The sequence below is a fragment of the Amborella trichopoda genome, chromosome 13 (assembly GCF_054954075.1).
Source record: "Amborella trichopoda isolate Santa Cruz 75 chromosome 13, AtrichopodaSantaCruz75HAP2 v2.0, whole genome shotgun sequence".
In the NCBI taxonomy this organism is placed as follows: Eukaryota; Viridiplantae; Streptophyta; class Magnoliopsida; order Amborellales; family Amborellaceae; genus Amborella; species Amborella trichopoda.
Window position 1 is genome coordinate 30,964,714 of NC_142348.1, and position 24,488 is coordinate 30,989,201.

Sequence of the window (24,488 nt, forward strand, 5' to 3'; positions counted from 1 at the left end):
AGAAAAAGAGAGAGAAAGAGAGAGAAAGAGAGAGAAAGAGAGAGAGAAGGAGAGGGGATCGACGTCTTAGCTAGCGTTCAGACCGAGGGAGTGGGAGAGAGAGAAAAGAGTGGAAGAGAGAGAGAGAAAAAGAGAGAAGGAGAGGGGAACGACGGCTTTGCCGTCGGTCCGAACAAGAGAGAGGGAGAGAAAAAGAGAGACAAAGAGAGAAAGAGAGAGAAAGAGGGAAGGAGAGGGGACGATGGCTTAGTCACTGGTCCGGTCGAGAGAGAGAGAGAGAGAGACAAAGAGAAAAAGAGAGGAGAGAGCCATCGGTCCAACCGAGAGAGTTAAGGAGAGAAAAAGAGAGAGAGAAGAGCGAGAAAGAGGGGATGATTTAGAGGGGACCGACGACATAGCCATCGGTTCGATTGAGAGAGAGAGAGAGAGAGAGGGAGGAAAAGAGAGAAAAAGAGAGGAGAGGGAATCGACGGCTTCGCTGTCGGTCTGACTAAGTGAGTGAGGAAGATAAAAAAATAGAGAGAAAGAGAGAGAAATAGTGGTAGAGAGGGGATTAGTGTCTTAGCGATCGGTTCGAGTGAGAGAGAGACAAAAAAAAGAGGAAGAGAGAAAGTGAGAGAAAGAGAGAAAAGGAGAGAAAAGGAGAGAAGGGGACGGGACCGACGACTTAGCCATCGGTAAGATCGAGAGTGTAAGGGAGAGAAAAAGAGAGACAAAAAGAGAGAGAGAAGGAGAGGGGACCGATGGCTTAGCCGCAGGTCCGACGAAGGGAGTGGGAGAGAGAGAAAGAGAGAGAAAGAGAGAGAAAAGAGAGGAAGAGAGAGAAAGAGGGAAACCGTCGGTCTGATCGAGAGAGTGAGGGAGAGAAAGAGAAAGAGAAAGAGAGAAGGGGAGAGCCACCGGTCTGATCGAGAGTGAGAGAGAGACAGAGAGGAAGAGAGAAAGAAAGTGAGAAAAAGAGAGGAGAGAAGAGAGAGAAAGAGAGAAAAGAGAGAAAAGAGAGAAGTCATTGGTCTGACCGAGAGAGTAAGGGAGAGAGAGAGAGAAAGAGAGAGAGAAAGAGAGAAAGAGGGGTGAGAGAGGGGATCGGTGGCTTAGCCACTAGTTCGAGAGAGAGACAAAGAGAGGGAGAGGGAGAGGGAGGGGACCAGCGGCTTAGCCACGGGTGCGACTGAGAGGGAGAGAATGAGAGAGGGAAAGGGAAGAAGAAGAGGAGAGTGAAAGAAGGAGAGAGAGAGAGAGAGAGTGGTCACCTAGTGTGACCCTTGAGTCGGACCGGGGGGCTAGGTTGGAAGTGAGAAGTTCCAAGTTGGGAGTGAGGGATTCTAGGTTGGAAGTGGAAAGTTCTAAGGTAGTCCCCTATAGGGAAAGTTTTCTCTCTCTCCTCTTTGGGGTAAATGGGGGTAGAGTCAAAATATCACAAGCCAAGGGAAGCTCAAGCTATTTCATTAATTTTTGCTCAAGCATTGAAATCACCTCAAGCTTATGGTTACAAATGATCATGTGATACTTATACAACATCCCCTTGAAACAGGGTGGATGCTCAAAACTAAACCTAATTGTTGAAAATTATATTTTTCATGATTTAAAAATAAATCCCATTTTTGAGGCAAAATGACCATTTTGCCCTCACCCACCATTTTTGTACAAAATAACCATTTTTGGGGCAAAATGACCATTAGACTCTAGATGGAAAACTGGAGGATATCACATTCAGGGCCAAATTCAGTTATGCACATCATATCAGAAACACATGCTTTACTATTTGTATTGGGTACTGAGCAATTCTAGAGGTTTAATCCTCTGTTACATATAATCGAATTTGAAAACTTAAAATAAGTCAAATGCCTTTGATTCTAACTTTGAAATCTATACAACAGTTTCTAAAGAAGAAAATACAGAATGTTAAAGGGGAAAAGATAATGCTTAGGGCATATCGACCCTTATACCTATTAAACAAGGACTTATTATCCGTTGAGTCTAGTCTTCAAAGGGAACGGGTCTCAAATGAATCGTAGGAGACGATTATCTCTCTCCTCGCATCTTGAATACTACTGTTGTATGTCAGTTTGACGTACCTAAATCCCTGGCGCAAATAAGAAGAGAGCTATTGACAACGTAGTCCTGCTGGCACTCAAGGCACCGCCAGACCAAAGGAACACTGCAGAATAAGCCTAACACTAGTCAACCTTGAAAAAAGTACCATCACGCCATAAAAAGAAACCTTACAACTACAACCCTGAGCTAAGGGCTTCAAAATAGTACCAGACCACCACCGTTGCATCCAAACATCGAAAAACCCTTAGCGACCAATTTTGGGCTCAATTGGACCTCCCAAGAACATTTTGGGCCCAAATTACGTCAAACAGGTAAGTCGTACGCTATTGCAGTGGGGCCTCATCAAAACCAATCCCCAACCACAGAAGCCGTGTTCTTCACCTCTTGAGATGACCTGTGAACACCCACATGTCATTCAATTGAAGTCGGCGCAAGTTCAAATTCGGACAGAAGATAAGTCTTAACGACCTGGTCATTTTGACATATGGCATGCGTCGTGACATGACCCAAAATCAATGTTTTTCTAGAAAGAAGATGAGCCTGAAACCATGAAAACATCTCGAAATTTGTGAAGCAATGAACTCGATATTTGTACATCATATCGTCGTAATCCCCTTTTTCGACGATTTCCCGAAATCAAAAAGTACTTTAAGGAAAGACCAGAACAGATAAAAATTGGTGTAAAACGACTGAGGAAGTCTCCTCTTTAATTTGCAATCAAAATTAAGACTCGAAACACCATAGATTGTGTTGCAGTGATGAGAAAAAGTTCACGATCTAGTCGGATTTCTACGTCTTGAGAAAAAGTCCATCTCACGACGATCAAAAGACATCAAACTCTTCAGAATCAAACAAGCATCAAGACTATGCTGATCGATCATCTCGATCGTCGCCGCAAACATCTGAAAAAGCTTCCAAGATATGGCAATGGCTAAAGGCTTCTCAAAGAGGAATGGTTTCGTCAATAATACAAAGGGTTTTTAGGGGAATTTTGGTCTTTATTTTAATTGTTTTAATGTTAATTTTGAGCATCCACCCCTGTTCGGTGGGTATTCTATATAAACAAGCTTAGGTCAATGGTAAAAAGGCCAAATCATTCATTAATGAAATAGAGGCATTAAGCTCGTTTCTACTTGTCTTTTGCTTCTAACCATTGGATCTAGTGCTAAAGAGAGAGAAAAATTTTCAAGGAGAGAAACTACCCCTAGCCCTCATTAGCCGCATGGCTCCATTCTCTCTCTCTCCCTCTTCTTTCTTTCTTTTCTCTCTTCACTTGTTACTTGCCCTGTGCAGTAACCCGTGCCCGCGGAGAACACACAGTCTTGTCTCTTTCCCCTCGCATCTCTAGCTTAGATGCAGCAAGCATGCGGTACCGTACAGCACCTTGTTATCCGACATATGCTCAATCCCATACCTTCTAGAGTCAACCCAGGGATTCCAACCCTCAGATCATTGCTCTAACTTCCTCTCCTTACAGTTGAGTTGAGTTGTGAGAGATGCATACGCTCTCTCCCTCAGTCACTCAAGAGGAGTCTTCCAGAGTCGATAAGTCAAGAGAGCTCTAATCCTTCGATTACCCTGATCACACGAGCGTAGAGCGTTTTTGCGGATAGGGGAATTCTCATCACCTTCTCCCTTATCCTTTCTTTTTGTCAGCCTTCCTTCGTTCGTGCAAGTCACTATAGAGGAGTATAATCGAGTTCATATTGCAGTTTCCAGTGTGAGAGAAGAAGCAAAGAGTTGAAAAGCCTGAGGAGAGTTAATTTCCAAACCACAATGGCAAAAAGTTGGTGGGCTTCGTAATTATTCTAAGAGGACAAACTGCCCCGGTGTGTCCAAAACCCCAAACGATGAGGTAAGCGCCTAAACGCACCCCTGTCATAAAATCTCTCTCTTTGTTGGTTCCTAAACCCACGTAGGAGAGCACTCGTGCAAAGTGTGTGGACCCTCCGCGGTTGTTTGAGAGATGACTTTTCCCGTCATCCACATGAAGAAAAAACAGGTCCGATCAACTACTCTCTCTTTTTCTAAATTGTCTTTTTCGAAATACGCTCTTTGTTTCTCTAAAAAGTGCGACCTCGTCTTCAACCGAGGAGCATCGTTTGTTTCTCTAAAAAGTGCGACCTCGTCTTCAACCGAGGAGCATCGTTTTTATAATGCTAATTAGGGATAATCATGCATTTTCAAATCTTCATATCTTCAGACTCCAAATTCATCTTGAATTTATCTTCTCAATTGAAGCATAAATCTTGTAGGGCGTGATCCTTATCTTTATATGTGGTTTACCTTCTTGTGTTTACCTTTAGTTTACCTCTTGTAATTATCTTCTCACGCTGTTGATTTCTCTGCTAAATTATCTTCACATATGCAATCAATGGTGCTTCTTGAACCTTTGAACCCCATGATCTTGAAGAAGCAGAATAAGAGATTTGTCAATATCATCAATATTAATGGTAGTGGGTTGTAGCCACTTTCATTGTTCCAACTCAATCCATGCTAACTTTTTAAGGGTGATAAAGAAAAGATCTTAGAGTTCAACAAAGCTGATTAAAGGAGAGAATTCCTTGTTCTTAAAGAAACAATTCCCTTCTTTTGTGGAAACCAATTGGCCGTACAATCCGTAAAGCTTTTAAGGCTTTAATTGCCAGACAATGATTCTGATGATGGGTTAACCCATCCTCGGGAGGTTCCAAGTCTTCATAAACTAATATAGATTAAACCATCTCTAGACCACTTTAAACGGTCCTTTTGAAGCTGAGATGGTTTTAAGCCATCTCTGGGCAGCTTTTAGAATATCCTTTTGAAGCTAAGATAGTTTTAAGCCATATCTGGGCAACATTTTAAACTACCCTTGAGACTGAGATGGTTTTAAGCCATCTCTGAGCAGCTTTAAACTACCATTGAGATGAGATGGTTTTAAGCTATTGTTTGAGGGTATTTTCTATCACTTGTATCTCCGGTATGAATAAAGAGAGAGTATTTCACGACCTAAGTCTGCAGGTACCAAAATGCCTGAGGACTACAGAAGCTGTACGACAATAAGCCCTGATCTAGAAGAGAGATTTCTGAAAGTATCAGAATGGCCTAAGAAGTTTCAAGATTATTCTTAAGGGTCTCCTAAGAACACCTGCCAAGTTTTGTCACAATCCGATGAGTTTTAAGCAATGCATACGACAAGTAATTTCGGAAAATTCTGCTTCTATCATGCTGAAAAATGGAATCTAAACTACAAAACCATTATCGGAGTGTCAAATGGTCTCCAGACCATTGCTGTTGGATTAAGAATGTTCGAAAACCCCTAGGTATCATTTTTTGGCGCATTCAGATGCTTGTGGAGCAAGTTATAGCCACATTGCTCAAATTGAGTAAGTCGTACACTATTATGGTGCACCCTCAATGAACCAGTTTCCATTAATGGAAATTGTGGTTCACAATTTTTGAGTAAACTTTCCAAGGCCATATCTTCCTCATCCCTAGTCGGTTTGAGCCTAAATTTTGAGAGCATATTCGTCTCGTCGACCCGATCGATTTGATGTGGAAGGCATGATGACAAGGCTCGAGCCGAAAGAAATAGATGAGAGAAGTTTACTTGAAAATTTCAAAAGTAGCAGGAAATTTACAGCAGCATGTCCTCTTGATCAAATGCCCGCATCACAACACTTGCGCGTCAGATCATCTCGAAATAGGAACCGTTATGACTACAAGGTCAAGAGCTTCTTCCAAGTCAAACCTTGCGCATGATGGACATTTAGAATCCTCAGAAATTAGGGATGAACAGTGGAAACTTTCGACTTCTGGATTCTAGATTGCGGCCAAAGTTTCCCAATTTGGAAAACGATCATCCAAGCATCGAATCGAGCCATTGTTTTTGCAAAATGATCGTGGCAACTTGCTCATCGTGCTACAACAAAGAAATCAACGAACAACATAAATAAATGGGCTGAATCCTAAATCTAAATTCACACATTTTTCCATGTTTTTGCTACGACATGATCGTGGCTGGAAAGTTTGATCCATGGCTCGAAATGGGTGTCAAAACAACCGTCTTCTTGAGCCGATCAAGAAAAGACCAATTTTTTTTCTGGATGAAGATCGGAAGGACCCCGAACTAATCCTAGAAGACCATAAAGGTTGCATGGCCATGACAGGGACTTGTTTGGAATTTTAGGATTTGTGGGTAAGGGGTAAAATCGTCATTTTTGCTCCTATTTTATTTAATTCATTTCATTGTTAATTTTCATCAATTAGGTTAGAATTTTATCATCTACTCATGTTTTGACCTAAAATCTATATAAGCATGTGATGTGCTTTTGTAACGGACCGGCTTTTGATCAATAAAAATTGGGCATTACATTTATGTTTTTGGGCCACGGTCTAGAGAGAGAGGAGAGAGAAGATCTTGGTGGGTATGCCTTGGGCATTAAGGTAACTTTCTCTCTCCTCTTCTCTTTTTTCTCTCAACTCTCTCCTCTTCTCTTCTTTCTCTCTCCTCTCTACTCTCTCCTCTTCTCTTCTTTCTCTCTCCTCTCTACTCTCTCCTCTTCTCTTCTTTCTCTCTCCTCTTTCCTCTTCTCTTCTTTCTCTCTCCTCTCTCCTCTTCTCTTCTTTCTCTCTCCTCTCTCCTCTTCTCTTCTTTCTCTCTTTCCTTTCTCTCTCTTCTTCTTTCTTTTCTCTACGTTTCTTTCCTTTCTCTCATTTCCTCTTTCCTTTCTCTTTCTTCCTCTTTCCTCCTCTCTCTCTTCTTCTTTCCTCTCTCTCTCTCTTCTTCTTTCCCTTTCTTTCTGCTTTCTCTCGCTTTCTATCTCTCTCTCTCTTCCCAGCATGTATGAAACACGATTTAGGCATGATGAAGCTTGAATTCTAAGTATGAGATTTGGTGTGAGATTGTATAGAAATTGTGTTGAAAGATTAGGGTAGCATGAATGTAATTTGCGTTCTTTTTTTCCAAAAATTAAGTTTTCCTTGTATGAATTGTTAGGCACTGTTGTAATTTCTGTTGAACCAGAAAATTGGTGATTAGATGCGGTTGTTAGTCTAGTTTAAGTTAGAATTTGTTCCATGTGGTTATCTTATGTAGTTTGGAAGTTATGATGTGATCTGGGATGTGTGTTATGGCTGGACTGATTGATATTAGTGAGGTGCCTGCTTTGAAAGTATTGCAGGGTCTGACTATGCGATCGATACCTGTGAGGCGTACTCGAAGTGATATGTGACTTTCTGGCATGCTTTTCGTTTATCGCAATACTTGAGATATGTGATCGATCTGAGGTTTTATGGTTGACCTGGTGGATAGGGCTACAGAGTGGGTTAGTGTCTGTTGATCTTGTTATTCTCTCTTGTTTGTGTTGATCTGTTGAATCTAAGATATTACTAGTGTATGTGTTATCTGATTTCTTATATTGTGCCCGCTCTATCGTGAAAAGCATCATTATATATTTGTGATGAAATTGTCATTCATGACTCCTATTTTATGAACATGGCATAGAGCCTTGGGCATTGTTGTGATATTATATGTATAGGTAGGGAAGCATGATGCTGTGATATACTTACTAGGCTTTTTAGCTCATTCCTTTGCTTCCATTCATGTAAATTGACTGCTATAGGTCGAGGACGGTGGGAGGTGATCGTGTTTGGTGGACTGAACACCCGCAGTCGACTAGTGGATCTTTGTTCTTGTATAGTTTGTGTGTAGGTGTTTGTTAGTCGTCGGCCTTGTAGTTGTTGTTTTTCGTGGTTATGTATTTTGCGGCTGGGACTGTAGTGCCTTTGATTGATTGTAATGTTCTGAATATTGTTTATGACTTTTGGAGAATGCATATGGATATGAACTGGTTTTAATTTATCCAGCGTTTGTTGTTATTTCTTGTAGGAGTTTGTGCTTTTTCTCGTGGTTTGCTTTGATTCTGCATTTATAACACGTGTTGATGCGACTCCCACCTGAGTGACGATACGTGACCTCCGGTCGCGATCCCGCACTCTGTCGCCCTCCGGTCGGGTTACGATAGGGGTCAGGGGGTAGGGTCGTGACAGTTATGGTATCAGAGTAGCCAGAATAGGATTCTTGGCCTAGAGAGTCGTAGAAGTGTCTCTAGAGTAGTTTTGAATCAGTTAGTGACTGAGTGTTCCTATTTTAGGTCAAGATGACGAGGACTCGTGCTAACAATGCGAGTTCTAGTAATGAGAACGCCGAGGCCTTAGGGGAATTCTGTAAGATGCTTGGGACTATGACTCAAATGATGAAGGACAGTATGTTGGCCCCGGCTGCCTTGGCTTAAGACATCATGATAATTGCCTTATAGAGAAGTTTAAGAAGCTAGGGCCACCAACCTTTACGGGACTTGGCGGAGTAGAGAAAACTGAAAGGTGGCTGATGCAGGTTGAGAAAATCTTTGGAGTTCTGCAATGCATAGATGAACAAAAGTTGAGGCTGGGCACCTTCATGTTAGAAGGGGGCGGATCATTTGTGGTGTTCAGTCCAGCAGGCCTGGGACAAAGTTGGGGTTGTACCTACTTGGGACAATTTTCTTGAAGCCTTCAATGAAAAATCTTCCCTGAATCTGTGAAGGAGAGGAAAGAAGTAGAGTTCTTAGAACTGCAGCAAGGGAAATTGACTATGGAGTAGTATGCGGTTAAGTTCTCAAAGTTGTCTCGATATGCACCTCACGTTATTAATACAGAGGCTCGTAAGACTAGAAAGTTCGAAAGAGGCCTCAAGAAAGAAATAAGGAAGGGGGTAATATCAGCCAATTTAAAGACCTTCTCCCCACAGGTGGATCTGGCCAGAAAGATAGAGAGGGATTGTGATGAGTACCGGCTAAGGAGGGAGAAGCAGAACGCAAGGACCCTGCCTCAGAGAGATTTCCAAGAGAGAGGAGATTGGAGACATGGGAAAGCCTAAAAAACCTTTCGGGATGATATTAAGCAGAACCAGTCGGTGCTATGTGGTTCTTGTGGAAAGATCGGTCACTTGGCTCACGAGTGCTGGCTAAAGATGAAGCCATGTTTTTAGTGTGGCAAGCTGGGCCAATTGATCAGGAACTGCCCCATGATGGGGGGCGAGCCTAAGCCAAAGACGCGAGGTCGAGTGTTTGCACTTGTGGACCAGGAGGCAAAGGTTTCTACCACAGAGAACCAAGGTAAGCCCTTTTGTTTGTTATAAGAGATGCTAGAATTCTGTCTGATCTTGATTTCTTTTCTTCACTGTTATGTCATCACTTTGGTATGTCACATAAGTGTTGGATGAGACATCTTGGCATGCTTTGAGTGTATTACATGACCATGAATTGATGTGAGATATGAGTGGCCTGCTTTGGGTGTATTGCATAGCCAATGATGTATAACTGTCGACATGCATTGAGAGTATTGTATTGCATTGTCTGACTTGTGATTGGCCTGCTTTGAGTGTATTGCATGGCCAATGATGTGTAACTGTTGTCATGCTTTGTGAGTATTGCATTGCCTAATTTATGATATGAGTTGTGAATGGAATACCTTGAGTGTATTGTATTGCCTGATTTATGATATGAGTTGTGATTGCCATACCTTGAGTGTATTGTATTACCTGATTTGTGATTCATGGCTTTGTGTGTTTAAATCTGTGATGAATTTTGGAAGGAATCTCTTGGGTATTTGACTCATATTGATATATTGTGTGAATGTGTGGTAGGGGGCTTGCCCATGAAAATTTGACTCTCTTGGATGCTTAGGAATTTGGATGCCTTCTAGGCGTGGGTTGGTTGTGTGTGCATGCCTCAGTAGGTTGATTGGAAAGGAGTACCATCGTTGAACCCCCCATTTATTTGATGATCAAGAATATGAATTTGGGGACAAAATCCCTTTTTTAGGGGGAATGATGTGACAACCCAAACTTTTCCCAACCAGTTAGAATGCACTACGAGATAGGTTGTGAAGAGAAGAAGTGGTCAGCACCGGCTGAGTTGTGGGCAGCGTTGGATGAGTTGTGGGCATCGTCGACTGAGTTGTGAGCAGTGCCGATTGAGTTAGGGGCAACGCCGGCTGAGTTTTGGGCAGCGCCGGCTAAGTTGTGGGCAACACTGGTTGAGTTGTGGGCAACGCCGACTATATTGTGGCCAGCATCGGCTGAGTTGTGGCCAGCGCCGGCTGAGTTGTGAGTAGCACCGGCTGAGTTGTGGGCTGTGTCGGCTGAGTTAGTGCTGTATGAAGCATTAATTGAGGCATGAAGGATGTATGAATTATGTATGTACGAAGCATGATTTAGGCATTAATGAAGCTTGAATTTTAAGTATGAGATTTTGCGTGAGATTGTATAGAAATTGTGTACAAAGAATAGGATAGCATGAATGTAATTTGTGTTTTGTTTTTCCAGAAATTAGGTTTTCCTTGAATGAATAGTTAGGCACTATTGTAATTTCTGTTGAGCCTAAAAATTTGTGAATAGATGCTCTTGTTAGTGTAATTTAAGCTAGATTTGGATTCATGTGGTTATCTTGTGTATTTTTGAAGTTATGATGTGATATTGTTTGTGTGTTATGGATGGATTGTGAAATTCCAAGGAGAATTGAGTTTTTTGTGACTCTCTTTTGATCTATCAAATAATCTTAGAATTGCCTCAAACTACCTCCATTAAAAATATCTATGAGTCTACTTTAAGTTTGATGTTTATGTCTAGTTCAGATTCTTGATCGTTTGGAAGATATGCCTCAATTTGTGTATGTATGTCACTGTTAGTAGTTTGTAGTAATTCCAATTACATTGCTTCTGTTGCACTGAGACTTTGCCGGATCTATTGTAGTCCAAATGACACGAAATCATAGCCATTTGAAAGATACATGAGTTTATTGTGATTTTAATGTTTTAACCTATTCTAATTCTGTATAATTGTGAATTTATGATCCAAATTAGGGAGGCTTGTCACTGATTAGTAGATTCATTGAATTTCAGAACTGTGACTTCTATTGCCATGGGTTTTGGCTGGCCAAATGGAGTCCAAATGCTCCTAAACCACTGCCATTAGAAAGATCCATATGTGTGCTTCAAATTGCATGTTGGAGTCATCTTGACATTCCTTCTAGATTGAAAGTTATGCCTCTGCTAAGATGGACAGGTTATTGTTAGTAAGCTGTAGAAAACTCTAGAATTGTTGTTAAGGTTGTACCTAAGTGTTGATTGATCAAACTATAGTCAATTGACTCCAAACCACCTTTGGGTGAGAGATAGTTGTGTTTGCTTCAATTGTCATGCTGTGATTAAGTTGAGATTCCTGATGAATCAGGGGTTATATAGATCATTATATGGCACCATGAATGCTCCGAATTAGAAAATGCTTATGGGATGAGATATGCGGCTTATGTGAAATGTGAAACGGCACCCACTGTGTGAATAATGGTGCTAGCATACTAAGTTAATTGGCGTGCTTTGAGCGTATTGCACAACCAGCTATGACTTGGTGACATTTCTAGTGATATGGGGATTTCTCGGCATGCTTTGTGCGTATCGCATGGCCTGGGACATGTGACTTCTCATGAGGTGCACATGAGGTGGTAAGCTATGTGTAACTTCTCGGCATTCTTTGAGCGTATTGCATTGCCTGAGATATGTGACTGATTGATATTAGTGAGGTGCCTGCTTGAGAGTATTGTAGGGTCTGACTAAGTGACCGATACCTGTGAGGTGCACCCGAAGTGATATGTGATTGTCCGGCATGCTTTGTGTTTATCTCATTTCTTGAGATATGTGATCGATCGAGATTTTGTTGTTGGCCTGGTGGTCTAGAGAGTGGATTAGTGTCTGTTGATCTTGTTATGTTCTCTTGTTTGTGTTGATCTGTTGAATCTGAGAGATTGCTAGTGTATATGTTATTTGATATCTTATATTGTACCTGCTCTACCATGGAAAGCATCATTCTATATTTGTAAAAACATGGTGATGCATGACTCCTATTTTATGAGTATGGCATAAAGCCTTGGGAATTGTTGTGATAGTATGTGTATAGTCAAGGACGCATGATGTTGTGATCTAGTTACTGGTCTTTTGAGCTCATTCCTTTGCTTCCATTCTTGTAGATTGACTACTACAGGTTGAGGACGGTGGGAGGTGATCGTGTTTGGTGGACTGAAAGCATGTGCTCGACGAGTGGATCTATGTTGTTGTATAGTTCTTGTGTAGGTGTTTGTTAGTCATCGGCATTGCAGTTGTTGTTTTTGGAAGTTTTGGATTTTCTTGGTCAGGCCTGTAGTGCGTTGGATGGATTGTAATATTTTGGATATTGTTTATGAATTTTGGAGATTGCATATGGATATGAAATGGTTTGAACTTATCAAGCTTTTGTTGTTGTTTCTTGTGGGAGTTTGTGCTTTTTCTCATGGTTTGCTTTGACTCCGCATTTATAACTCGTGTTAATGCCACTCCCACCTGCGTGACGGTACATGGCCTCTGGTCACAATCCCGCACTTTGTCGCCCTCCAGTTGGGATATGGTAGGGGTCAGGGGGTAGGGTCGTGACAGTCTCACCCTTGTTTCACACCTATCACAGACGGCGATTATCACCGCCCATGAAGGGTCACGGTGATGCCTATCACCGTCGGGAGGCTTCTCTTGCGCCCTGCTTCTTTCGCAGATTGCAATGCGTAACGCCATCTGCAGGCTTCTCTTGCGCCCTACGTCTTTCGCAAATGGCAATGCATAATGTCGTCCGCAGGCTTTTGTTGCGCCCTGTTCCTATCATAAACGGCAATGCTTATCGCCGCCCTCGAAGGTCGCAGCGATGCTTATCGCCGCCCACAAGCTTCTTTTGTACGTTCTGTACCTATCGTAGATGATGATACCTATCGTGGCCCATGAAGGGTCGTGATACCTTCTCGTGTTGTCGATGGCGATGGCTAACGCCATCGCCAGTTGACTACGCGCCCTTTCGCAGCCAGCAACAATGTCCAATGCCGCCCAAGGGCCACAATACGGTTACTCCATGACTGTGGACGACGATGTCTAATATTGTCTGGGACCTTCTCTCTCCTTCGTCTCGCATCTTCTCTTTGCTCTCTGCTCTTCTCTTCTCTTCTCGCTTGATTGAAGGACAGACGTCGTCTAATACTGTTATAGTGGTCTGGTTGTCGAGCAGTATTGCTATCTTGCTGGACAAGAGTACCATGCCCGTCTTGCTGCCACACTAGATTAGAACAGTCATATCGGCCTTGGTTTCTAGTAGTATTGCTTTCGTGCCAGTTTGAGTTACCGTACCTGTCTTGCTGCCACTCCGAGTCGGTCACTGTACTTGTCCAGCTATCATGCTAGTCTTGTCTCCTCGTCGAGTCCTCTTCTCTATTCTCCGGTTATTCCTCACCTTAATTCCTCATCTTCTTTGCCATATGAATGTGCATCGTCCTAAGACAAGGGTCGGTCCTTCAGCCCACTTGTCTTGCAAATTAACCATGTTAGTGCTGTGTAGAAAACAAGGAGATTGCAGGTCAAGGGAGGCAAGTCCAAACCAGTTGAAGCAACTGAGGGGCTTTCTGTCGTGATCTAAGAGAGTGCCCACGTGAGTCAGCCCGAGTAAGTTACGGACCCAGGTGAGGTTGGTCCCCACCTCTTGTTCAAAATTCCTCGCTCATTAGTTGAGCACCTGCCCTTGTCCATTGAACGAGGTTCCCGAGAGAGCGGTCTCAAGTCCCGAGTCTTCCGAACCCGAGACATGTGTCACTTGATCACCTAGATCAGGGGAGGAGAGATCGAGGCATCCGATCAGTTTGGCGACTCCACTGGGGACTTATTACCCCTTCGTCGGTTCGTTCTTGCTTGATTAACATTGCCTTTTATTTTTTGCATTGCATTCCATGGCATCCGGGTTATTCAACCCGTTCATCTGAGAAGGGGATTTTCTCATCCCCACACTCGTGACTTCCCAGGGAAGTGAGCTTCTCAAGCCTCATTCCCTACATTCCTTGACTCACAGTCCGGCTCCCAGGTTCATTCCTGGATTGGTGCTAGAAGTGACTTGAAACTCTCCACTTTCTTATCCTGGTGGACCTGCCATCAAGGCCCTTCGAATTGGTAGCACGTTTGCTACTGGCAAGTCCCTAGCCTATCATAGTGCTAAGGTATGCCGAAAGGCTGCCCTGTCTGCTTTGTGAAAGGCAAGTAGGTTGTCATCACTCCAGAGGGTCACGACAAGGCCAACCCCCATACTCCTTTACCACCCCGAACCTATATGCCTAGAGGCGCGCCACACCAAGGTAGAGGTCCTGGGGCCTCCACCTCTCAAACACACTTAAAGGCTCGTGGTCCGTCCACTCGAGCCACACCTCGGGGAAACTTTCATGCTGCCTTAAGCTCGCATCCAAGGCTAGGCTTTCTCGAGCCGAACCTTGCACGTACCATGCATTTGCATCCCACAACTCAGGGAAGCGCCAATTCTGCGCCAGCTCAAGCACATGGGGGTCGATCACTTCATCGTCCCTTTCAGCACACATGGCTTGACCCCATGAGAGACAAGGACCTACCCTGTCCCTCATAGACACGAGCTCGTAGGTCTCAGCCTCCTAAGGTCGAACCAGCTGACCGAGCCCGGGTTGACCCCCAAGTCACCTGGAGGGCTGCCTCCAAAGGTGCACACGCACTACCTTCACAGCTGCCTCCCCGATCCTGACTTAGGTGGAGTCGCGAGTCAGTTCCTTCTTCCGCCATCCTTCCTTTGCCTGGCAAACACCTCGAGACCTGATACTCAAAGGTTTTCCCTAGGCGTACCATCTTGAGTCAGCCACCTCAAGTCAGTCATGCACCCAGACCTCACAAGGGAATTTGGGGCAAAGACATGATGGTAGATAGAAGACTATAGCCTCCAAGGCAGCAACTTAGATTGCCCTCTATCCTTGGACCTCACTCTCTGCTCCAGCTGATGGACACAACCCTCGTATGCTCAAGAAAGACGGGGTAGTCTAGATCGGGCTCAATTCTGGAGTGAAGTCTATTGCAGCATCAAGATCAAGCAGAAGAGAGGCCTGCAGCTCTTGATTAGAGAGGCTCCTAAGGCAGTTGAGGTTACCACTCTTGATGACCTCCGACCTCACAATACATTCTTCCCTCTTCGGATTCCAGAACCTGAGCAAGAAGTTCAAGGATATTGTTTGGTGGTTTCCATCACAGGAAAAGGCCGAGCTGCCAAGAAGTCACGGTCTCAAGACAGTCAGTAACTGATCCTCACACCGTCGGCGTACAAGACTCGAGTCCACTCGGGGCATGCTGAGCCCCTACTGACCGACTTGCCACGTACGACTCGCCAAGCCCGGCAGTCCACTACTCCACTTGGCTCTGACCCTCCAGAAGAAATCGTCAGTGTCATGGTGATCGACGAGCCGTCTAATGCCTATGAAGAGCGAATGAACAGGTTCGAGGTGACGATGCAGTCCATTCTCGAAAAGATGGATCGCCTGGAAGCCTCCAAGCCCCCTTATTCTCACCATGAGACCGACTCCCCGCCTGTTGAGGACACAGCTCCCAAGCAAAATCCTCCACCGGCTTCCTAAGGCAGCTCTGCTCCCCACATGATTTTGTAAACTGATATAGATGCCATGGAAAGCAACATTCTCAAAAGTAAGATCCCGAGCGTCCAAGGGGTGCCGCTTTACCAAAATCCATACCCCTCATATATCGACCAGGTGCCATTTCCCCCAAACTATCAAAACGAAAAGCTCTCGCTTTTCAATGGTACTACATCCCCACACCAGCATATCACCCACTTCTAAGCGACTTGTTGAGAGACGGTAGCTGACGAGCGACTCCTCCTCCATCAATTTGTCAAGACTCTCGAAGGTCTAGCCTTCTGGTGTTATGCTCGGCTACCTCCATGTTCGGTATGCACATGGCAGGAAATGGATCAATTGTTTTACCGATGCTTCTATGAGGTCGAGAGAAACATAGAAACCATCGAGCTCCTTACTCTGATTCAAGACCCTTGTGAGCCAGTGGATAAGATCATCGCCCGATGGAGAGAGTTAACAAATTATCATGCATAACTGAAAATGAAGGAGTTCAGACCTACATAATGAAATATGCTGCCCGAGATCGCCCTGCATGTTGAGGCCTCCAATCCAACCTCTATGTCAGAGCTCATCTCTAAAGCGGTTCGTATCGAAGGTTTGTCCAAGCATCATGATGTATCTCATCAGCAACCCTCCAGCTCGGGAAATAGCCGAGGCGATGGCAATTCTCGCTCCAACAATTGGGCCAAACAGCAAAAAGGGGTGATTTGTGCGGCTGTCACCAAGAAAGTCGTCCCTCAAACGTTGAACCTCTCCAAAGGGGTATTCACCACCAAGGCAAAGACAGCACAACATTCTTATAACAAGGTCCCGCCCCTAAAAAATAAAAATCAAAGTGACTACTAGACCTAGCACCAGAACAAGGTGTACCCCTTCTAGAAGGAGTGGGTTCCTACGTTGCTTCGGTTACTACTAGAGCAGAACATGATCCAGCTACCGAAAGTAAAATCCCTAGAACAAGTTAGATAGGAGACACACGAGAGGTACTACGCTTATCACAGGAGAGTAGGTCACCCCACTCAAGAGTGCTATACGCTTAAAGACATATCGAAGCCCTTATTAACAAGGGCCAGATAAAGTTCGAAGAGCTAAAAAAAACATTTAGGGCAATTGAGGTTTCTTACATACTGAAAATCCAAGAGGATAATGAGCCACCCGCTGTCCTCCGTGCACTATTCTCTGTAATGCTCGAAGAAGGTCTCATCATGCTGAAGCCGACGAGGCAGCCCAAGTTCCTGCCTCTAGAAACTGAGAACTTATGGTGTCCGTATCACCTGATACAAGGCCATGACCTAAGCGAATGCACTGGCTTCTATGAGCTCTTGGCAAAGAAGATGTAGCAGCACCAAGAAGTTCATGGTAACCCAGAAGGACACTCTCAGGTCCCTCCTCCACCAGTGCAAGGAGACCTCCCGAAACAAGCCTAAGAAAGTGTTGAGCAAGACCCTCTTCTGGCACTCTTCGAGGCGAAGCTTCAACAGGGTCTCATCACTCCCAAGCTAGCCAGGCAACCTAGGTGTCTTGCCCTAGGTACGGAATATTTTTGGTGCTCATATCACCATGTATGGGTCCATGAGCTAAGGGAATGCTTTGTGTTCGAAGCTATAGTCATGGAGAAGGTATAAGAAGTCCACATTGTTTGCGTCGTTCTCCTATAATGCTTCCAATCCATCACTCCCATCTAAGAGGAAATCCCACTACAGGTCCCCTATGAGCCTACACTAGACCCTACAGAGCCCTCTACTTCCCAGCCCTGGGAAGTCTACCATGGATGAAGTAGGCTCAAGTCCTTGAAGAGTGAGCTAGTCCGCCAAGTTGGGGGTACTCATCAGCTCAATAGGACAGACTAAACACCTCTTGAGGGATCCGAAAGGAAACGACCACCCAAGTCAGCTCGTCGGAGAAGCCATATTCCTCAGCCACCAATCGAAGAGGAATTTATCAGGCCCTTTCATCCACTGCCGACCTTAAAGTACTTCATCCCAAGCACAACTCACTTTCTCCCTTCGTAGAATTAGATGGACAACCCTGAGTCATCAACTGCTTCGGACTCGTCCGATACAGGTGACGACGTTAAAAGCATCTCCCAATGGTCAAAGCTGGGGCAAGACCTAAAATACCCCCTACACACGTCCCATTCTAGTGATGACATAAAAAGCCGCCCAGAACACTCTAACACTGTTTCTTCTTCATTTCCTCCCTCTTCTTCCATCTCTTTCATAGGTGCATTTCGGCAGTGCCTAAATTTCGACGCTCTAAATAGAGAGCTCGAAGGCACCAACATCAGCAAGTCGTACCAGAAGTGCCTAAGAAAGATGATGGCCCAGGCGGCTGGATTCTTGACAGTCGTTGATGCCTTGACTGCCCAAGCCAAGGCCGAGCCATCTTCGAGCTCCTATTCCCATGAGGCCTGTCACATGGTTCAAGTTCATGAAGCCCCACCCAGCTCGAGCAAGTTTGAGTGACCCTATTCACGATGCCATGGACTCCACATTTGAAGTTGACCCTTTCATTGCCTGGTCCAATTAAGGATGGGAAAGCGTCTCCCATACTAGGACCCTCTTAGAAGCTAAAATGTCAGGATCATGGGTCTCTGCACTCAAAATTGATAAGAAGTATCCTATATTCCCTGACGAAGAATTGCAAGAAGCTCTAGAAAAGTGGGAAGAAGGTGGTCAAGCCACAGCTGACAATCTTGAATAGATAAACTTAGGAGATGAGGTCGAGTCAAGGCCAACTTTCATCTCGGCAAAAATATCTCCAGAGGAGAAATAAAGTTATATTTCCTTTCTTTGAGCAAACCGGGATGTCTTCGCCTGGAATTATCATGAGATGCCCCATCTAGACGCTCAAATCGTTGTCCATTGTCGTAGCATTGATCTATCCATCAGACCCATAAAGTAGAAATAAAAAAGGTTTAGACCTGACCTCGAGATGAAAATCGATACTGAGGTGAACAAGCTCAGGCAGGCTGGATTCATACGTGATGTCAAATACCCAAGATGGTTGGCAAATGTTGTCCTAGTCAAGAATAAAAATAGCCAAATCAAGGTCTGTATTGACTTTCGTGACTTGAACATCGCCTGCCCCAAGGACCACTTCCCCCTACCGTCCTTGCGGGATATTCTATGACTCATTGCCGGATCTTCTCCTTCATGGCTGGATATTCTGGTTATAATCCGATCAGGATGGCATCAGAGGATGAAGAGCCCACTGCATTCTTGACTCCCAAAGGTGTCTTTTGCTACACTGTGATGCCTTTCGGGTTAAAGAACGCCGGTGCCATGTACCAGCAAACCATGATGACCATCTTTAAGGGCATGATACACAAGGAGGTCGAGTGCTATGTGGATGACTTGGTGGTAAAGTCTTAAGCAAAGGACGCTCACATGAAGGATCTTGAAAAGGTATTTGAGCAGCTCTAGCATCACCCACTCAAGATGAATCCCTTGAAATGCACTTTTGGCGTACACTCAAGAAAGATCTTGGGGTTCATCGTGAGGTATCATGGGCTTGAGATTGAGCCGGTCAAAATCAAGGCGATCCAGGACATGCCACTGCCTACAACCCTGCATGAGCTTCGGTCTCTCCAAGGGCAGCTGGCCTCATTCGAAGATTCATCTCGAACCTCTTTGAATGGTGCAAACCCTTTTCACACCTCCTAAAGGACACTCCCTTCATATGGGAAGAGGCGTGCCAAGCTGCACTCGATGATATCAAGCAATACTTATTGAATCATCTGATACTCTCAACGTTGGTGTTAAGAAGACCTCTCATTCTATACGTCACCGCTCTTGATGAGTCACTTGGGGTACTCCTAGTAGAAAAACATGATGGGGGAAAGAAACAACACTTTATTATCTCAGCCGCAGGATGCAAGGTGTTGAGAATAATTACCCTCCCATCAAAAAGATGCGCCTAGCCTTGATCTTTGCAGTACAGAAGCTCCGACATTACTTGCTCGGTCACGAAGTCAAGCTAATCTCAAAGGCAGACCCGATCAAGTTCCTGATGACCCGACCATACCGATCAGGACGCTTAGCCAAGTGGGCATTATTGCTGATGGAGTTCGACATCATGTATGTATCATAAAAGGTCAAGACTTAGCATATTTTCTTGTGGCTCACTCTTACCCTTCAGAATCTCCCTTGTCAAGTGATCCGGATAAAGAAGTTTTTTATACGGTGCTTACTCGGCCGTGAGAGATCTACTTCGATGGAGCATTCCAGTCTGATGGAGGGGGTGCAGGAGTCGTGTTCCTGACTCCTGATGGTGGAATGATTCCTCTATCCATCTCACTCGTAGAGGCATTTTCTCATAATGAGGCTGAATATCAAGCCCTCATAATCGGATTGGAGATCACCCAAGAGTTAGACCTGGAGCAACAGAACATCTTCAGGGACTCTGAGATGGTCATTCAGCACCTTAAGGGGATTATGACATAAGGAAGGACACTTACTCTCAAGCCTTACCATGACAAGGCCAAATATTATATGGCCCAATTCAAGGATTCTACCTAAGTCATATACCTAGAAGGCTAAACTCACAGGCCGATATGCTCTCAAAGCTGGGGCCACCATTCAACTGTCCTCACCAGGGCCCACGCCAGTCTAGGTAAAAGAATGGAGACATGTTGACTTGAGAACCACAGTTAATGCAGATGATGAGGGAGATGTCTTCCTTGAATGCCTGCCTTATCCATTCGGAGCACTCCTTACAACCAAGGCAGAGCAAGAAATGTCCCAAGATAAAGAATCCAAGGCTGGGAAGCAGGAGCCGAAATGCATTGACCCGATATGCATAAAAATTGAACAAGTGGAAGATTGGAAGGAGCCTATCATGAACTTTATAAAGCATGGTAGGCTGCCTGAGGATTAGGCAGAACGTAACGGTATACAACGAAAGACTACCTCGTACACCCTTCTCGATGGGGATGTTCTCTTTCACCGATCATTTAACGAAATTCTCCTCAGATGTGTCGATACAAAAGAAGCAAATATAATACCAAAAAAAGTGCATTTGGGTACCTGTGGGCTACATCAATCCGGCCCTAAGCTCTATGAGCACATACGCAGACTCGGGTATTATTGGCCTTCAATGGTGGATGATGCCCAAAACTATGCTAAAAGATGTCAGGTGTGCCAAATGCACTCAAGCCTCATTCATCAGCCCCTAGAGCCTCTCCATCCTACAGTGACATCATGGCCCTTTTCCCAGTGGGGTATGAACATTGTAGGGCCCATTGACCCTCCTTCTGCCTTGGGTCATGCCATCATCCTAGCAGTGACAAATTACTTTGCCAAGTGGGCTGAAGCGGTCCCTCTCAAGTAGGTTTCAAGGACCACTATGGCCAACTTCGTGCGTCACCACATCATATATCGGTTCGGGGTTTTTGACCGAAAAATCTCTGATAATGGCCCTCAGTTCAGAAGCCATCACATTGATCACCTAGTCAACCAGTTCGGTTTTGAGTGGAAGTACTCAACCATGTACCATACTCGAGCCAATGGTTTAACTGAGGCGTTCAATAAAACCCTATGCAGGGTGCTCTGAAAGTCAGTTTTGAAGTCAAAGAAGAGTGAGATCCTCACAACATAAGATGGCTCACCCGGGAGTGAGAGCCTCACAAGATCTCCCAAACACCAAAAACAAAAAGAGTCCTTGAGGGTGAGTATGTTGACCGAAAGATCCCTCTAAAATAAAAAGAGTCCTTGAGGTGAGAACATTGATCGAAAGATGCCTCCAAAACAAAAAGAGTCCTTGAGGGTGAGGACGTTGACCGAAAGACCCCTCCAAAAAACAAAGAGAGTCGTTGAGGGTGAGGACAATGACCAAAAGATCCCTCCAATAACAAGAAGATTCCTTGAGGGTGAGGACGATGACCGAAAGATCCCTCAAAAACACAAAATGGCCCCCAACGGTACTGTCCGATAGGATGAGGATTATAAATACCAATCTCTCCATGTCGCAAACGCGTCTGATAGGGTGAAGAAATTAAAAACTAACCCCTACAGTCTTGTGAGGGTGAGGATAGCGACAAGATATGTCAAAGTCTCTTCTCCCCCTAAAGTTTCCACTGATGGACCGGTACATCGCATCCAAACATCTGAGCATTCTAGTTACATCATTGCGTGAATCTCCTCGGTGTTCACATGGTCTTGTGGCTAGGAAGAAAAAAGAAATAAAGGAGGAAATTTTTTGAATGTTGTCATTCTCGCTTCTCTCAAAGCACAACATTCGGTGGGACATCCTGTTTGAAGAGATTTTTCAGCACCATGGGTCCCCGATGCGGAATAGAAAGAGAAGCCGCTCAATAAAGCTTGACAAACAGTGGAAATTTTGACAGTCTCAAAATAGCCCCAGAATAGGTCAAAATCTTCATAAGGACTCCTAAAAGCCTCCTTCCAAGTTTTGTCGCATTCCGATATCTTTAAGGTAGTGCAGTCCGAGAAATAGTTTCGGTAGAATTAACCTCTAGCACCTTGAAACGAACCCACCCGTAACTAGAACTATATTTTCGATGCATTAAAAAACTATGGGGCCACTGCCATTGGAGCTGGTACAATCGAAAACCCCTAGGGGTCAAATTTAAGCTTAAACAGACACTCCAAGAAGAATTTATGGGTGAAATAGTGAAACAGGAGGAGCCGCACACTATTCTCGTGCGGCCACTCTGCAACTAAACTCCATTAAAGGGATAGTCACAAATAGTGATTTGTGACGTCCATATTTCAATCGTCCTGTGTCAGATTGTACTCAAATTTTGTGAGTGTGTTCGCCTGGTCAAGGAGAGCGTTTCGATATGTGGCACACCCCGTGACGACGCCCAAGCAAGAAGAAAAGCTAGAGAGAAGTTGCTGATCCATGAAGAAAGTTGCCGAAAAATTAGTAGAGACATGCCTTGCTCGAGCGGCCAAATCATGGCACTCGTGCATCGGATTGACACGTGACCAGTTCCATCATATGCATAATGTCTAGGGCTATCTCTAGTTCGAACCCAGTACATGATGAACTGTCAAATTTTTCACACGAAGCCAATAAAGTGACTGTAAATTGCAGTGTCAAAATTTCAGATTCCGGCCAAAACTTAAAAGTTGCAAAATCTTTGTCCGAGCACAAAATCGAGCTGTGTTTGTTACCACGCAATCGTGACGACATGCTCAGTGTGATCTAGAGAAAAAATCACAGAAAAACATCAAGAAACAAGCACACTATTGATCCGAAGTTTTCAAGATTCTTCCAAATTTCAAGGCGCATGATCGTGGCTTAAAAACATGATCCATGGCTCGAAGTTGGCATCAAATCGATAGCCATGCCGAGCTCTACAAGAAAACAATCATCTTTTGAACTAACGGGCAACAGAGTAGCTCCGGATCATCCACGAAAGATCACACACGTTCTAGGGCAGCAGCAAGGATTGTTTTGAAATTTCATGAATTGTTAGGCAAGGGCAAATCAATCATTTTACACCCCATTTTCTTTCTTTTTTTAAACTCAAATAAACCTTAATTATCATCAATTAGGGTTAGTTTTAGGTGATCTACCCATGTTTTAACCCTAGTTTATATACAGATGCTACCTCTCATTGTAAAGGGATAAATCAAAATCTCTGTTTTGGACTCACAGAGACTCTTTGGATTAATAAAAATTCTTCTTTCAATAGCACGAGTTGGATCACGTTTCTTCTTTGGAGAGAGAGAGAGTGGAGAGAAAAATTTAGAGAGGTATCCCTCCCGCCTTCAAGGTATTTTCTCTCTGTTCCCTTCTTCTCTCTCTGGTTTTATTTTTTTCTAATTTTCTCTCTTCTATTCTTTCTTCTTCTCTTTCTTCTTCATCTTCTTTACTGAGTCTTTCTCAGAGGCCATGCACGGTAATGGTAGTGCCGTGCATGGCTCTTTCTTTTTTCCTCCTCCTGTGACTTCACAAGTCGTGCATGGTGATGGCAGTGCCTTCCACGCGCTGCTCTCTCTCTCTCTTCATTTGTTTCTTTTCCTCAAAATGGTTTGCGCATGGCGTTAGTCGTCGATGTGCATAATGCCATCTAAAGGGGCACACGGTGAGCTGGGCAGCGCTCAAGCAGTGGGTCGGGCTCCTATTTCAGTTTCAGGATTTCCGTCACATGTGACAATGTGTATCACCGACCACAGACTATCTCTCTTTCCTCTTACTTGTCGCAGATGCCAATGCCTATCACCGCCCGTTGGGGTCTCACCATGCTTCATGCCTTTCGTAGATGGTGTTGCCTAACACTATCCACGAAGGGCCACAGTGATGCCTATTGCCGTCCGAAGGCTTCTCTTACGCCATGTGTCTATCGCGGATGGTGATGCGTAACGTCGTTCACAAGCTTCTCTTGTGCCTAGTGTCTATCATAGATGGTGTTGCGGCGAAGGTTGCAGCAATGCCTTTCACCTCCCGCAAGCTTCGTTTGTGCCCTCTGTGCTGATCATAGACGGCGATACCTATCGCCACCTGTGAAGGGTCGTGCTGCCTTCTCGTGTTGCTGACGGCAATGGCTAACACCATTTGCAATACACTACTCGCCCTTTCGCCATGAGCAGCAGTGTCCAACGCCACCCAGGGGCCACGACACTATTACTTCACAGCTGTGGACAGCGATGCCTAATGACATCTGGGACCTTCTCGCTCCTTTGTCTCGCGTCTTCTCTTCTCTTCTCTTCTTGCTTGACTGAAGGATAGACTCAGTCTAGTACTGTTGTAGTAGTCTGGCTGTCGAGCAGTGTTGCCGTCATGCTAGTCCAAAGTACCATGCCCGTCTTGCTGCCACACCAGATTAAGACAGTTGTATCTGCCTTAGTTTTGAGTAGTATTATCGTTGTGCCAGTCTGAGTTACCATGCCCATCTTGTTACCACTCCGAGTCTGTCACTGTACTTGTCCAGCTATAATGCTAGTC